Below are 18,256 nucleotides of genomic sequence, written 5' to 3'. Positions count from 1 at the left end.
CCAAGGGTGGATCCATCGAGCTTTGTTAGTTTGGACCCAACTCCGCTCGATAAAACCCACATACCATTATCCTAAAAATTTATCACAAACAAGCTCAAGCTAACCAATAGGTCTCCCAAAACAAGCTCAGCTGACCATCAATTATTGAAGAACTTTCTGACATTTCAAAATAAATGAGAACGAGATCACCTGTCAGATCTTCTTCAGCCTTGCTCTATGCAATTTTAATCCACTGGAACTTTGGTAAACCCCTTTCACGGAAGACCGCGATCATGCAGAGTTAAGCCTGTTAATAATTCAGAACTTGCGGTTCCCACGTTTAAAATGAAGATGATCCTCACCCGCGTCTGTTGCGATTCGCAAATTTCTGCTGTAATTATCTTGACTGATACTAACAGCCTGGACACAAACACGAGGTGAGAAAGTTGTATTCATAGGGGTATTGTCTGTTCCCACACTCGCTGACAAGCCATCCGAATATGATGAAGGATGCATCAAAGTTTTGACCAGAAAGCACAGACGTGTGTGGTGTGGAGAGCTCTAATTACACGGGATGTTGACAACATGCACGTCATTACATCTACCTGGAATCTCTTGAATCCTACCACTCGTCCGTGTCAGAACAAAAACAGAAAAAAATCCAGGTAACACTTTCGTCAGGCAGTTTGTTTCACTTTCTGGTTAAGGTTGCGCCAACATGACGAAAATGCGTTTATCGCCAAAGGCAATGATCGAGACACTATACCATTATCACCATGTCTGATCCAGCATTTCAAGAATCCCCATGACCATTCCTCTTGCTGGGAAGATCATAGCCCGGTGCTTCCATTTTGGCTGAATTAACAATTTCAAATGATCACTATTTTCATAATAATCCACCCCAAATATCGTCATCATACACGTATAATTGGAAAGAAACAAACGGTCATCCTTGTCTTACTCACCTGGAAAGGTCAGCCTAACTCTATGAGCTATACTCAAACCTACAATCGTTATGTACCTTGACTAAAGGAATCAAAATGAATTGTATTCTACATGGTCATTTTTAAGCAGTCACTGAAATAGCTGTGGAACAATTTCAGGGGCCTCCAAGAAGCTTAATGACTTTTATTTCATTGTTGACCAAAAACAGGCACGCTTAATTTGACAGGCCATTTCACGGGATTTGGAATGCAATGGGAGAAACATGTAAAGGGATATCATCAGCCTGTACAAGTTTTGTAAAGTTGTTTTGAACGAAGGGAAAGAAAATTTAATTGGTTAAACGCAAAGCACCCTGGGCCAGGTGTTATCGCCTAAAGGTGTTTTTCCAAATCAGTTAAAAATGCCCAGACAAAATGTGAAGATTCGAATCATCTGATTCCTTTTCTATTCAGCGGTTCCACCTACAGGGATGAAGCATATCTACTATCTACAAGACGTGGCATTTTGAGATAGTGTTTTCTCTGTGGAAGAGAAGATTGATGTCGACATGGCTACACAAAATCGGTCGATTCACCAGTCATTCGTCATCAACAGACAGTGTTACTGATCACGTGATGTCGTGTTTTTTTCCAGGTTGTTTTTACTGTACCGTAGCATCAGTGAAGAATTTCGTCCTGTTTTCTCCAAGAAAATACATTAGCAACGAAGAAACCGAGAATCAGACCTTGCTTGGGTATTGTCAACACATTTTACAACTGGAGGCCAAAATTTTCAATGCCTCAGGCTTGTCATTCAAATGTCATCTTTGACTGGCCAATAACGTCTTGAGATCGTGAGCGGGAATACTTGTCCAATCTTCGGAATTTCCTTGTTTCATTTGCATCGTTGATGCTATGTTCCCTCTAGCACCATTCTCTGTCCGTCCTTTCCATACATCAGCGGATATGGAAATCTTTTTGGAGCTGAAAAAGTCGACTTCCAATTAAGCGCCACACAGAACCAGTCTAATCCAATTTGCCCGCCCGGCAATTTTTGCAATTATTGGAAATGTGCCTCTTTTAATCTGGAAAGCGAGCGCCATTTTCATCTTAAATGTCGTCTGCAGCACCGCCGGTAGGGATGTGGAGAAACCTGTCACTCTAAGATACAAGCGGGAACTCACTCCGGTCTCCTGGCTGTCACTTTAATGCCGCTTAGTGCAGGGGAAAACGAGTCTTTTATCTGTCACATTTAAGCCTATCATATCAAAGAATTCCATTAATACTTTGGTTTAGTTTGGACCTACCCTGTGTCAGAATTTATCTGGCCAGTATGAAAATAGGAATGCTTAAGGGAAATCTAAATTCAAAAGTCACACAACAGGCCAACGTCTCTCCTAGGCCGGATACCATAAAAATCAAATTTTAATCAATCAATTTGTAAGCTGACACTATCTGAAACACAGCCGGTTTCGGTCCGAAGGCTCTGCTTGAAGCTGATCACTGAGCAAAATAACATTCCCCACACACCAATATTAAACCTGGATGTATCGTATGGGTGTTGTATATTTACCTGACACTTTGCTATGCAAAGAGTGCATATGTTTACATGAAGGTAAATTAGGCACCCTTAAATAATAAAGTGATACATACATGATACGAAAAGTGATTCAAAAGTTGGCTCCTTCCTCTAAGAATGATAAGCCACAAAATAGCTATATGCCAGCAAAAACAGGACAGAAGGACGCGAATTATGCATATTCATCCTATTCACATCTTCCAAAGATTGAAGTCACGCCATGTCAAAACTCACAAAATGTTAAATAAATTTATAAACCAATTAACATTTAAAATTCAAATGCATTGGTGGTAAACATAATGGAGAATAAAATGAAAGAAGATATGTGTCTTACGTAGGCATCATATTTGGACCCCTCACTGGTTCAGCAGTGACAAATACGAGGTGAAAACCGAAGACTTGAAACTTCACGTTGATGCACCTGTCTCAAAATGTGTTTGCTTTTACCTCTCCAAATATTATTCCCAACTCCACAGTGGACGACATTTTGAGATCAAATGCGTGGTGACGACAGAGGAACCGAGAAATCGTTAGATAAAAACTCCCCAGAGATTATAGGTTAACGGATCTTCTCCTTTAATATACAATGCAGCGTACATAGCTATGTGCCTGCACGTCGTAAGTTCAATGTTTTTCCAGTTTTTTTACCCAAGTTAAAGGGATGTAGGCTAGGGGTACGGTAGAACCACGAACAAACATGACAGTGCATGTGAATTTTCAAAATTTCCCTAATCTGAAAAGTTTGTCGAGGAACGTATACCTGGCTTTTAACAGCCTGGCTGAGTGGCAGTGAATGACTGTCTCGCGAATAAAACCCAGACGAATGGTTGACAAATTGATTGGTTGACAAGCTGATTGGTTAGAAAGCTGATTTGTTGACAAACTGATTTGTTGACAAACTGATTGGCTGACAAGCTGATTGGTTGGAAAGCTGATTTGTTGATAAATTGATTGGTTGAAAAGCTGATTGATTTGTTGACAAGCTGACTCCCACTTCAACCTAGTTGGTCAGCTAGATGTTTGTTGGCTGGTCTATGGCCGACTCGCATACGTCTTACGCAATGTATGGTTGTCCTTCTGAGTGGTTTACTGGCTTGCTGGTTGTTTTTGCTGATGATAAGTGGACGGCTTCGGAGCCAGTATTGAGCTTTTGTGCTGTTTTGCGAGATGGTCGGTTGAGTGCAATCTGTGGCTCATGGCTGGCTCACTCGTGACATGAAATGTTGGTCTGAGGACTCATCAGTTGGTTGGATGTACACTGGTTTCATCTGCCCGGTAATGTTTGTTTTCAATGGCTACTTGGCCAAAAGGCTGGGGTGGATCACTGTTCCTTTCCATGGCTGAGTGGCTGCATGGTTGGCTCGTGAGCTCACTGGCTATACCTTGCGGCTTGTTTGTCTGGTTGACTCGTTGTCTACATGGTCGAGTATTTTCTGCCATTAATACTTTCTTAGTACTGCCTGACATTAAACTCGCACCTGTTATTAAACCTGACGCATTATGGTGAATCACCGTTGATCGAAGAGATAATTTGACCCGCGCGTACCACCTGTGCGCGAGCGTGCGTGGACACACAAATGGCTTCGAACCCTGGTTGCTGGATAGCCTAGCTGGTTAAATGACGAAATAGCAATCCATTGGGGCACCTCCCCAATAGACCTCGATACTGATGACGCCAGACTTTGTTTACATGTGTGCTTTTGTATGGTGCTCAGTGGACCGTGGGCTCCCACCGGCTCCATAGGCCCAGTGCACATGTAAACAAAGTGTGACGTCATCAGTACATAGGCCTGTTGGCTGCCTGATATCTCCTTCGAACTTACCACAACAGCAAATAACGCCTTCCCATTTTCTTAACTACTCCAAAAATAAACTTTCAGCTCTGGTGGAACAGTTGGAGGTTTGCTTGCACTAAAAACTTATATCCTGAACTTCTTTGCACATATATTTATGTGCCTTGTAATTCCTTGAAGCCACACACTCTGCAGGCCAACAACATAACCCAGAATCCTTTGTCCAGTCAGTCTGGCCAGTGTAATGATAGGCACTTAGGCCACGTAGCACCTGGCATTCCGCTCCAATTACGTCAGCGTTATCCACTTCACAGTCAACACTAGGAGCCCTCATCTGAAAAATTTAAGGCGCTGATCCGACCTGGCATATAGAGATCAGGCACTTACCCAAGGGACACCTGAAATTAATCCAGGTCAAAGCCTCTCAAGTGACCGCTAGTATATCACAACTATTTCAAAATGTTTAGACAAAATTTGACTTCGATTCTTGGGAGAACGGATCGAAAGCATGAAGGAATTTCATAATTATACTCCAGATTTTAGTATTTGAAGGAAAGCTTGAACTCGATAAACTATCCCTAGAAGAGGACAATATTTGCGGATAAAAGTGCACACAGGTATAAATGAACAACGTTTTAAGCAAAGAAATCCCCATCATCATTTCTTGTTAAAAAGGTAAAAAAATACAACGTTGCATTCAGGAGTTACTTCATTAACACTGAACTGAAGAACATATTTTGAAATAAGCAACCCTGTGATATATTTACTCCAATAAGATAAACGAATCAGCACATGGTAAAGTTCACTCACACCTTACGGTCCCAGTAGTAACCAAATCATGTTTACTCCAAATTCCATTATCCATCCGCTTAAAACATTTTGAAGTAGCACGGTCACGTGCCCACTATACACTGCCCTGGAACACACCATAATGAGACTAGCCAGATCGAAATAATGATAATTCTATAGGCCTACCGCCATGCACTTGCCGACCACCCAGCTTTAATTATCAACGTAGTGTTCCGTGTCTGGTCACAATTTATTTGACGCTTTATGAAGTGTTTTAGTATTGTACGATCATAAAAGTCCTTCGCTCAAAATTAAAACAGCTATCCGGACAAGGAGTAACTGACATTAGGGCGATCATGGGTGACTAAATTTAATGCAATAAAATCAAACACGTGCTCGCCGACGGAATAAAATACACTAACTGAAATTTAGCAAAAGCACATCAGTAGCCTAACATGCATAACCCTTCAATTTTTTCCTGCAGTCAAGTTAACAATTTTCACATAATGCTGCTTACAGGTAGGGGCTTTTAAGTCACCTCCCTTACATAATTATTCCAAGCAGATCAGAATCGACCATAAGTTAGACTACACTGGATGAAAGTACACAGCGATTCAGACAGGTAAAAAATAACATGCAGAGACAGAATCAGCATGACGATGAAGGTAACACAAGATGCAACCCCAGAGGTATTAAAAAACAACAGACAGGGGAAAGAGTAAGACAAGGCTATGAACACCAAGGCCGCCCCACCCCTGCAGGGGGTGGGGTTACAAATTTCAACAGCTACACATTAATTGCTTGCGTTGCGTGGTCACTGTCAAGAGCGTCGGAGCAACGCGCACGCTGCTGTCTGATCAGGACAGTCTATCCTGTGGCCATACACGACAATCATTGCTCCAGCCACTATTCCGATGAGTTATTCATGTGTCGAGATAAATCTTCGTCTTGATATGCAGAGGGAGTTGTGAAGTTGACACCGACATTTATACGGGAGGCCATAGCCGGATATTGTTCTCCATTTCGTGTCATGGAATTTTTATGACTATTTCAGAGCCCACGTGTACTCGACACATTATGCCGGCTGAGCTCCTTAGCACACAGAATAAGCTAGTAGTGAGTGAAATGTTACGTTTAAAATGGAAAACAGTCTCCAGAGGACTCCTTATGCCGTCTGCTTTACTGCGAATGAACACTACACAAAGAAAATGACATTTTATTTTCTGTTACCCGTCTTGTGTATATTGAATATTGGTTTAACTCAGCCAAAATTTGGTTTGCAAGACCTAGCAAGGCATTTTTTTAAAGCAACAATCAATAAGAACAGCTAGGCGTAATTGACAGGTTGGTAATCGGTTTGTACTGAGCGTCAGCTCTTTGATTCACGACTCGGCCTTGCTTGTTCAATATTGCTCCATTTTACAAGAAAGACATCCTGTGAATTATTAGCCTCGTTGCACTTTGCAAGCTTTAAATTATTGATTGCCTTCTGATTAGTGGCACAAGAGCAACGCAGTGTACCAACTCCTAAATCTACACTGGTAGATCAGCAAGAATTCCTCAATTATTCAAGAAAACAAACGCCAAATACACTGAAATTTCTTTCAATGGACCTTGCGTATTCATAAAGCTAGAGTCCGGCAGACATGCAGAATCCAGATATGAGGAAAAGAAGAAAGGCTGGTACCCCGCAGCACTGTTGATTAAAGTTTTGACATAATTATACTCTGTATCTGGCGAGTCTGTGAAACAGTCGCATTATGCCGAGCATGTTTTCACATCATAAGACAATAACACAAGCATTACTGTCGACCTACTTCTCATCTTTAAAAAGAAATTTGGTAATACTTGGATGATCGATGCGTTGAAGAACATCATTCCATCAAATCCAAAGGAAATTAAAAGCACGGATCGGGTTGGGCGCAGTTGAATATTTGTAGCGCGACCACTTTCAATTTGTTAGGACGGGAACCTATCCAAATAAGCATGTCATCAACAACCAATTGTGTGGTCTTAAGACGGTCATGCGTGCACTCACAACCAATCACTTTTTTATTGGAAAACCAGACGATTTTCTGCGGGAAGCGAAAATAAAAGACGGTGTCTTATCAAATTCATCAACATCGCGCACGATGTCGACTTGACATCCATCATGCAGCTAATGCACGGGCAGCTGGTTCAGTTTAGACAAATTGTGCCAAAATGTCGAATTTCCTGCCCGGTATTAGACAAGTAAACTAAGGCAAAGAAGACATATGGAACATGCTCACACATAGCAATCGATCAGAAACCACCTGATTAATTTTGATCAAAACTAGAGTGTACTCATGTATTTTGGTCAATTTCGATGCACACTACGACGCATTAGTCTTTCCTCACGATGTCTAGAGAGGGTCGGTGTAAATGCATTAGTCGTGTAAATTTTCATTTCTGATAATGTCTTAATACTATTCAGGGTCGTCGATGTCAAGGGACAGCATTTTGTCAGATATCCGTGAGCAATGTTCGCTTTAACTTAGCAGAATCCACGGTCCTCAAATAGATTATTTTAATGTAATGGTTCCTTGAAATGTGTTAGAAATTATCACCACATACAGCAAACATGTTTGCAGTAACAAAATGATGTCCACAATAGGCCTACCTAAATTTTGATAAGACCGTGGCTGGCAAACAGGAGATCGGAATAAGATAAAGCATTCTCCAAATAATAAAAGTGTTTTACAGGCCTCGATATACTTGAAATACAAACCTAAGTAATAGGAGAAAATGTCAGTCCTAGACGTTGTGTCTATATAAGACAGAAAGCGTAACTTGCCATTTTCGGCGACAGTTGGCTTCCACTTGTATGATATCACTACTTTTGGTATCACACTATAAAGCAGCCATCTGAATACAGTCCCTTAACGGCCGCATCAATGACCACTCTCCTTAGTGGACAATCATCGTATCGCTACCAAAAAGCAGACTTCCACTTATATAGACGTGTCCTTGGGTTGTCAAGCGCCCATTTCATCCCTCCTCCACTCATCACGTTGCGTGGCAACATCCAATGGACGTAAAGAGCAGTACCTGGATTAAAAGAAAATATTCGTCTCCTCTCCCTCCTTCCTTGGCTCGGGTGAAATGCATCACCAGCCTAGAGCGCCTTGATGGCAATGATAGGACCCAGAGAAGAGAGAAGTGTATCACTCAGCACAGAGTTACGCTAATCGCACAAATTGAACAGGTTGTTGATGTGAGCAGCGGCTTGCTATCAATTAAATATCGATTCCGAATATCGAATTAGAGACGTTGTCAATTCAATTTTCAGGGATAAACCCCGACTCTCATTGAAATATTTACGACTAATTGTACCATGCAGGGGCTTTTTCGGAGCTGCTTTCGTGCATTATTTCATTTCAACCAAAGTTGATACAAATGAGCATTTTTGTGATTTCATGAGGGAGCAAGCCCTAGCATTATACTTGCAGTCGACGTCGTCTCAAACATGTGATATGCCGAGGGCGTGCGATTTCTGCATCGGACACGTTTCATAGTTGTCATAGTTATCAAATCAGGTATCACTTACCAGGAAAGAGCCAAATGCCTTGACTAGCGATTTTTAATACTGCCAGTGTGTGAATACTTGCAATCTAAACTACACCATTAATGTCAACCATAATAGCCTGTCACCTGAAAGGCTAAAACTGGTGGCCAAAACGCGCTTCTAAATGGTGCTTGTCCAACTCCATAGCAATAATTCAAACTATTACTTAGCCTACTAACTATGACTCAAAGTTCGCTCACTGGCGTTCTTGTAAATATGCAAAAGGCAACATTATTGCCGAATGACGGGGGAAACGATGCGACGAAAGTTTTTGCACTTAACGTAATTGCATAGGCCTTGCAGGAGCTATAGCAAAGCATAGTATGAAATACAGTTACTTCACCCCTATTTGTGTTTATGATGTAGAAACACACAGGTTCGTTGTTCAGGGTCATGACAGTCTGACGGCAACAATTTGAATTTCCATCAAGTCTCTTCACAACGAGACAAAGTACGACGCGCGACAGTGCCCTTGCCACCAAATTAAACCCTGCAGACTATAGCTTCTTTTTTAAATGTCAAATTTGACGTCTGATTGCTCAAACCCCACTTTAGCTTCTGCGTTAAAACACAACACACTCGAAAGAATCGCCTGGGATACGGGATTATGAATGCGAGGGATATCATCAATAAATGGCGGGTTGACCCGAAGGAAGGTGGTGAAAGACACCGGCGTTATGTAGACAGTTTTGCCCGGAGATGGGGGTAGGCTGTGCATATATTGATCACAAAATTCCTGCCAACTAGTTACAGTGCCCTGGGGTTGGTCGACTGAGCCCGCCGCATCGACAACAAGGGAGTCCCCAAGGAATATTCAGTTGTTCCAAGGCTGCATGTTATGGGTACCAAAAATGCAAGCAAAAGTCTTGACCTGTTTCTCATAATGTTGCGCATTATAATTTTGGACTCACAAACCACCCCCGGACGTCGACCGAAAAAGACAAACTGATTACTTACTTCCACTAAGACAGTCTTCTTACATATTCCATAAATAAATAGGGCTGTGTGACGGTTTACCTTTGACGTAAGGAATGTCACTCTTAATTTTTATACTTGATTCTTGAATAATTTCATGTCACACCATTTTATCCCTCACCCTAAACGCAATGCAATCACAGTTATAAAAAATCATTTTGTATTGTCAAGGTTAGGATGAAAGTATGCGTCAATGCGCTGATGCTATCGACAAAAGCCAGCTTTACTTTCACAAACAGAGCTTATGGAACCTTGATAAAAACACATTTTCCCCGTAAAACAAATACTTCCAATATTTGTGGCAATATTAACCACAGCTTCATGCCCACAATAGAGCAAGAAGTACCTTTACCCTCTTTATGTCACCTTGTCTTCTCCCCCAAAGTTCACAACCTACACGGCACTGAAATATCAGACATGAATAATTAATAACCAAGTGCATATTCTCACGGATCGTTTTATGTGTTTTAGACTTCACAACAATTCCAGTTGACGTACCGATGAGACATATTTATTTCATTATATGACCAGCTGATGCCGTCTAGAGTATTGCAAGAGGGACTTGACACTTCTAACGGGAGGGGGCGCCCTTATTCAACCGCCCTTGGCCAGACGAAATATCGATTTGGCCCTATTCCAAGACGCCAATTTAAACCTATGATAAAATAATTACTTCTCGCAGCATGGTCCCTCTTCAATATCAGTGGAAATGACAGGGACGTCTCTGCGGTGTAAAATTACCACGTCGGATGTGCGATCGCTAGAATAGTGCAACAAAATATGGCCGAGATTTTAACCAAGGTTATTGTGTTAATGAGGTAATGAACTCGGCAAGGTTAGAATTCATGTGTTTTACTCAAAAGATTGAGGTTGTTCAGATCTATCACGTCAACGTGTATTATGCATCCATATGACATAGTTTAATGAGAAGCAAGGTGAAATCACTACGTGGCCTAACGCTTGATTGACTTGAGGCCAATTTTCAAAAACCCTTCCTTTGCACCTACAGAAAGCCAATATGAAATGAGTCTCATAGGGTTTGCTCGAATGTTAGTCCTTCCATCATCTAAATAAATTGAAACGAGAGTAATGCTTTAGCCAGATCTATACATTCCAAGGTATGTACATCCCTTGAACACATTCTGTCTGGCAATCAAGCATACTATGTAATCATGATTTAGGACACCGTCTGCGCACACCTCCTCCAATTGCACCTCATCCAAGCAGACGAAGCACTCTGTGTCATTCCCTTCCTTGGTGAATATGTCCATCTCTACAAGGACTACATATTCCACACCCGCTGATCTACTAATTAAAACTTTATATTAAACCCAGTGGTTCGTGTCATGACCACCCGACATGAAATTATTAAACAGGCAGTGCGTTGAACTCCTTTTTCCAGTGTGCTAAATTCGTTTAAAGCAACTGAACTTGTCAATTACATTTCAAGCACAGTAAACCTCTTGAATAATATTTGATATTGGATGATACTCCATGTGCGATAATTGAAATCGTCTCATTGTTTGTAAAAACGCACGCACGCATTTAAGTGTCGATACTTCAGGCCTGGAGTTCTCGAAACCCTCGCATGAAGACAGGAAACAACGAAAATACGACTCAGTTAGTACTTACCTGAATTAACTATGTCACGTCACATGAGTAGAGCTAAGCTGGTTTCGGTAGATGCAGTAAAGGCAATGAAGTCTTTTTTCCTCGTTTCACAGTCCATTCATTAAGGAAGATATATTCTGTAATACATGAAGTTAAGAAGTCCTTAGCAGGCCTAGAGGTGAGATCTTGATGGCACTGCCCTGATCGGCAACTGTGTGTCCTTCTACAAAGTTCACACACAGAGCAAAGAACAGTACTACCCCAACTCCACAACAAGGCAATGTCCAATACAACCTGCTTAGGCCTACAGCATGTCTTTTCTTGCTTCCCAATCTTTCAATCCAGATTTTGGTCTGTACTACAGGAGGGTGGGTTGCAGATCTACGGTTAAACCAAACACGGCCTATCATGAGGGCAAACAGGATTAACTCGCTCCACATTTGCTTCAGTACTGGCAGCTTCCACTCTGAACAACTCACGTGTTACTGCACAGTCACCAGTTTCAGCAATGACGGCCATCGTGTACACTACACACGTACGTTGATATGATGCATGCTTCAATCTGATACGAGGCATGCTTTATCCGTGTATGATGCACAATGCGCTTTGTCGGTGTAGAGCAAACACTTGTGCGCAACATTCCAGTGTCTGCGCCTAGCAACGGCCGATTGGTGCACACCCTTGGCCCGTGAACAAAAAGGAGCATGAACTTTGCATTCAAACTTGATCAGGGAGATCATTGTCACGCTGGCGGTACAGCTGTATCTGTGATACTGACGATCTTCCTAGTAGGCCTACACAGTGACAGATCTATTCGTATTGCGCATTACATCGATTTGGTCAGGCTAATGTAGTATGTCAAGAATGCCGTGCATTGACACCAATCCTAAGCACTGTGATTTGCGCACAGCAATTGACCATATGGCGCTGCGGAAGACTTTATTATTCTATTCCGAACATGTTCTGCGTAGGGTCAAAGGCAGCGATTCATCGGTTAACGGACACATATAAGACATCTTAACAGACTTATGTTTATTTCACTAATACAGCTTGGCTGGAGTAAATCTAAGGAACTGAGTACACGACACCCTACTAGACTGTTCTAGGCTATACAGGGAAGTTGTTGTTTTAATGGCGCTTTCAGCTACTCAGGCTACTTGCGCCAATAACTATATGTTCATTCCTAACCTTTATTAATCAGCGTCACATTACGGAGGTTAGGAAGAAGGTCCAAGTTTTAGAAGCAGGCCGTTCATGCCGTTCGTGTTTATCAGACTGCGCATGAGTTGAGCCCACCAATGACCGCACTTGCTCCGCATCTTGGCTCGACCATTTCGGTACGTATACTTGTTATTTGGGTGGGTGTTGGATTTCGCAAGGCCTTAGCCATCCAGTGCGCACCTCAAGCTTTTTGGTGTGTATAGCTAACTTGGAAATGTGTATTTTTTTCTGTATTTAATGGCTAATTCTTTTTATGGCCAAATTTCTATGTGCTAGTTCCCTTTCCACCCACGCCGTCAACCATCCATAACTCATGTTGCTGAGAGAGCTGCGCTGTCTTCAGCGTAAGGCAAATAATGTAATGCCAGTTTCGACGGACATAATTCAAAATGGCCTGAGTTTGGATCCTGGACTCCAATTTGTTCTATCCAGTCGGATAGACACAAATTAAAAGTTGTAATCAGCAGCTTGTAGGGCTGAGGAAGGTGGGTCGATCATCTCGACCAATTGCAAATGTTCCAAACTGCCCACTTGGGGATGCACAACCCCGCAAATGACGAAATTGGAGAGAGGACGGAATGGAGGAGTCATAATGGGTGATCGATGTAGAGCTGTGAGTTAAGCAGGGCACCCAAGGGTAGTCTTTAACTCAGATAAGGCACACCCCCGCGAAATAGCTTAAAGCAACATTCCTACAGTCAGAAAAACAGTTTATTCTGGTGTAATATTCAAAAAAGTGTATTAGAAACTTATGAAACAATTTGGATTAAAAAAGAAATAGCAGGTGTTACCTGCAGAAACTCCAGTCATGACTGCATGAGATGACTGAAGTTCCCCATAGGGAATCAACATCGTCTGGCCCACACACTATTGAAGTCAAAAGAACGTGGAAAACCGAATAATTGCTTGAGCGCAAAGATACTTGCGCCTGCGCTGTTTGCGCAATTGCCTTAGTATTTGTTTGTCATGCCGCCTGCCTGTCTGTCCGGACAGTCATTGGATTTTTTAATGGCCACCCTGCTTTCCACACTCGACTTATGTAAAATTAAAACTATTCTTTATTAAGTTCAGGACTGTAATTTGGAGACTGTTTTTTGATGTCAACTCTACTCTATACCAGATTATATTTGCCCTTTCGGATCCGCTGTGCCATACGGCAGGTGAGGGGCATCGCGCAATTATCGTTATGCGTTCCTTTGGGCATAGAACCACATTGTTTGGAAACAGACATTTCGTTCTTATCATTAAATAGGAGAGATAGAAACAGCATTAATTGCCGGATGTTCCCCAATACAGTAGGCTGAGATATGACAGCCCCCCAATAACATAACCAGCAATTTATTGTGCAAAATGCATGTGGAACCAACGAAAAGCGAGATGCATCGCATACTTTGGCTGATAACCTGTTTGTTTGTTTGTTGTTTGTTTCAGGATTTCTCCCCTTATTTTCTTACCAAGTATTTTCTTTGCCTATCGAGGTTCTATGCTTGCCATTTCTATGATTTTGCCCCCAAGAGGAAACATGGAAATTTGACAAGATGGAGCATTCCGCCTGATCCGGATAACTTCGTGTCTTTTCAACGTGACAGGTCATTTCCTTTCTAATTTGACCAACCGGTAAGTCTTGTCAGCTTGTTCACAGATGTCAAGCGTTGTCATCGGTTACTAGACAGCGTGATACAAATTAAAGAGGCTTCAGTGGAATTCACATTTGGCTTTGTCTGAAAAATCTCTCAAAAATCAAATTTCCACGAATTAGAATTTTTTAAATCATCATGCCAAATTCTGATCGTATAGACTAATGGCATGACTATCCAGGTATAAGGTAAATGCAAAGTATTGCTTATAGTATTCAGCGTCTATTTCCATATGACGTAATAGAGAGAGCCGGCCTTATCCGCCTCGAGCAGAAGTACCCCCTTCAGCAGTTGAAAAACAAGAGCCGTGTTGTCCGGGAGTATTCACTTTGTTGGTAGTGACGCGACCGTAACGCGTGCATTTCCTGGGCGTTCGTGAACCAGCAACGTTCAGTTCCGACCGAAGAGCTTCCGTTGCCTAGAAAACAGCGCCCTCTCTTGGTCCCTCTCCAGGCCCATTGGAGGAGAAGTTCACAGTTGTAGTGTTTATTTTCAAAGCGTTTCCATAAAGTTCCACGTTTAGCATTGTGCTTAATTAACTTGTTTTATGACATACTTATCCGCGAGTCAGTAAGACGGTCATCGTGGTGCTCGAATCTATCGTGTTCACAGCCCCCTCTCTTTATCACCAGCTTTTTGGGTCCAAATCAACATTCTGTCCAATTTGATTATTTGCGCAACCTTTCCATTAACTGTTTTCCATGGTGCACGAAGTGGCGTACTTGAAGAGTCTTTGGTAACAGAAGATTATGCTTTTCCCGCCAAAATGAAGACCGAAGTTAGCGGTGAATGACTCCGCGGAGGGTTGCTGATTCTGACAGCTTTCCGATTGTTATGGTAAATTGATATACAGCTGCTATCCCGGACATGTGCGAGCAAATGATTTAAACAAACACCGAGAGGCCTGTCTGCAGCTTCGGCACTTAATGGGACGCGGTATAGTGTGACAGTCTGCGTGAAAGATTTTGACAATTTTTCAAACAAAGTTCCGGGTGATTACTTCAGGCTTTAAAATTATTGGTCTCTGAAGTCAGTGCGTGAATTAGAGACAGGCTTGTGTAGTCCGTTCGTGTGCATTGTATTTCCGGTTCCAAATGACGTCACATTTCAGAGTTAATGCATTCGGTGCATTCGATTAGCTTCCACGAGTTGTAGGGGTGTATTCTCGTCCCCAACATCTCGTTTGTTTGACACAGCACGCGCGACAATCCCTTGGTCAGGGCTCAGTGCCCCATGTAAGCTGATCGAACACACACCAATATTTACAGGCAGCTCTGTAGTCGATGGAGTGAGCAAAATGACAATCCCAAATAGGTTAAGTTTACAAGAGTTCACTTGCCAACATTTATGACTCGGTTGCGTGAGTAAGCCATTACATGCATTCAATTTTATAAAAGCTTCACATGGTTAATAAAACTGCATTTTGCACTTGAAGCAGGTATCTTCAAAGGTCTACCGTCCACAGACTTCGACGAGTCAAAAACGCGCAGACTGGATTTCAAGTGGAATAGCTTTAAATCCATTGTGACATCTCCCTCAACGTCTCTCACTTCTTCCGCAGTCGCCTTCGGCATTTCCTCAATCTATACTCCATCGGATATAAGTCGCCAGCCTTTGTTAGCCACCCATGCAAACGGTCATAAATACTATGCGCAGGCAATCCGCGGAGAAGTCATTGCACCAGGCTAGACTAGTGGCTGCCTTTTCTATCACGCCTGACATTTAGCTGTGGGCGGTGGGGAATACCGAAAGATGTATGAAATGTGATTTCTTTAGGGATGAGATGGGATAATTTCAAGTTTTGGCAGCATGCCAACAGGATGCGGGGGCCCATCGTACTGCCTTGACGCCCATGATTAGACTTGAATTTTACCGGAAAATGTCATCGCATTCTGTGATTGCGAATTAGCCCGTGAAATGGCACGTTACAGCTAGCAATTTTACTAATAACTTTTCATAACTGCTATAAACACACAACTGATGCTTCCTCCTGTCATTGTAACAAGCAATGTCATCAGAATACATGTCAAAATTTGAGCATCGATAAAATTGTTCTCAGGGTTGCAAAAATGTTTCGTTGGCAGTGCAAAGTGCATATTCACAGCTTGCGGTGTGGCTCATTTTTAATGGTAAACGCAGTTCGTTTGAATGAAATTTTACTATTAGTAAAATGAGCATGAATCGTGCTTAGATATAAAATCCTAGCATACATGTATCTACAATGCATCACTTGTCGCGTATATTTATCACTTTTGGTATAATACACACACACTATATGATTTTGAAACATAATATTAAAAGATGGTTTAAAAAGTGCGCCAGACTATTAAAAATAGGGCGCACGCAGACAACATTTAAGATGGTAGAAACATTATAATGTACGTGTTTTTCGTCCTTCAATACAGACATTTCCAGTTCAGTTGTTCCAGTTAGCCTACGTGCACCAGACTGGCATCAAATTATTCCTGCGGATTTATTAAAATTAATTTGAGACATGAGGATGTACAGCATTTAACTAGTCGAGCGGCTATCATGGTTATTACGAGGTATAGAATACAAACCTGACGCATAAATAAATTACATTCTAAACCCAACACTTGTACAAATTGAATAATCAAAGTTTCTGTACCATGGCAGTGCCTTTTCCCAATTAGCTTACCCTTTACTTTTAATTCAGATATGGCCACCACATGACAACTACGTAATAGATTAAAGTGGCATTTGCAATCGTGAAAAAGTGAATATATTTTCGGAAAAAAACTATAATTTCAATGTTGAAAGACCATTTTTGAGTTGACTGACACATTTCAGTACTACCAAACAATTTTTGCCACAGACAAAAAAACCCAGTTACAGGATCCGCTAGGATTTTAGACACATCTTACGCAATCGACGCATGTGCACAGTCAACCATAATGATTACATGTAAGCGACAATCAAATTTAACTAACAGGTTGTATAGGCCTACCTTACACAGGGACAAGATACAGGTCACAGACACATTTATACAGGTCACAACACAGTTTTGTCACATCTAATAAGTCTTTTAAATTTGCCATCATGTGATTTCCTAAACTCTCTCATATTTTAGCAGTCTGGTGTGTGACTCTGGATAACTGAGACGCGCCGCTAATGATTAATGAGCGCTTGGAGGCCTTTTCATTTTATGTGATTATGTAACCCGTAGATCCTTGGTCACGGCTTATTTCTGATACTGTTCCGATAAAATTCTTAAACACAGAAACGGTTTTAAAGATGGTTTTCTGAAAAATTTCTTAAATCTTCCCGAACAATCATTTTCAAGGCAACCTTGGGGTTTCCAGGGGCCACCAAAGTCTGCTGTATACATCGTACCCTGCATCGTTTGTGTTCCGTGAATAATAGGCCTAATATTGTACTTGTATCTAATCACACTGCATCCAGCTTTCACAGCTGCAATGCACTCATTTTTACAGCAATTGACCGTTAGGCTACATGGATCTTTTGTTTAAAAGTTCATCAGAGGTGCCCAAGTTAATTCTCAAGTGTACTACCGTGGTTTACTTATAAGTACCATACACCGCCTGTCATTTAACCAAAATACAGTCTTGCTTACGGATCGGAAAAAGCAAGAAGAATGTTGTACACTTACGCTCGTTCCAGCACTGCTTGGAGTTCTCCTCGCCAAAGGATATAGTCGGTGTAGTATTTAGACACAAGTTTCCCGCAAAGACTGAGCCAAGAGAATTATCTGCTGGGAAAATGTCAGGCGTCTCTTCGGGTTTGGTTAGCTGTCTATGGGCCGCAGAACTGTCTCACCATATCACGTCGTTGAAAACTGGCTACATATTTGCCGCGTAGGCGTGAGTCCAGCACTGTTGATGCAAACATGCCGACAGGACACTGGTTCATTTTGGCGCGATTTCCACTGGCGCAAAAACCCATCCGCGTGTATTGACAAAAATGTGTTTGTGAAAGCGTGGTCTCAATTCAGTGAAAGCGCGTAACCGGAATACGTTCCTGGTACTGAGTAGTTAACTGACTTAGTAGCCCGGTGGCCTTTGGGAACCAGCGACCATTCGCCACCTCAGCGCCCTCAATCGTCCATTGCGAGGCCATTTTTCAAGTTTAGCATCGACAAAAAAAGGACTGCCAGTTACCACAATTAAATGAGCGTATGTCAG

At 41.9% G+C, this 18,256-nt stretch overlaps 1 protein-coding gene across 4 annotated transcripts in view; it reads right to left on the bottom strand.

Annotated features, from left to right (window-relative positions):
* Positions 1-18,021, bottom strand: part of LOC110980436 (synaptotagmin-15-like) — a 63,913-nt gene extending 45,892 nt beyond the window's left edge. Inside the window, exons 1-2 of one of the 4 annotated variants that reach the window (XM_022237108.2) lie at positions 17,725-18,021; positions 11,257-11,372 (exon numbers count right to left, since the gene is read on the bottom strand). The gene's annotated coding sequence lies outside the window, so the exon portion shown is untranslated. Of the gene's footprint in view, positions 1-7,878; positions 8,015-11,256; positions 12,148-17,724 lie in introns of those variants that run through there. The other 3 variants (XM_022237113.2, XM_022237107.2, XM_087129842.1) reach the window with 3 other exon arrangements.
* Between the last annotated feature and the right edge of the window lie 235 nt (positions 18,022-18,256).

The sequence above is a fragment of the Acanthaster planci genome, linkage group LG19, assembly GCF_054643075.1.
Source record: "Acanthaster planci isolate LZ-2023a linkage group LG19, COTS_SCS, whole genome shotgun sequence".
NCBI lineage: Eukaryota > Metazoa > Echinodermata > Asteroidea > Valvatida > Acanthasteridae > Acanthaster > Acanthaster planci.
Note: the sequence above shows the minus strand (reverse complement) of the source record. Positions and strands in the feature narration are given on the sequence as shown.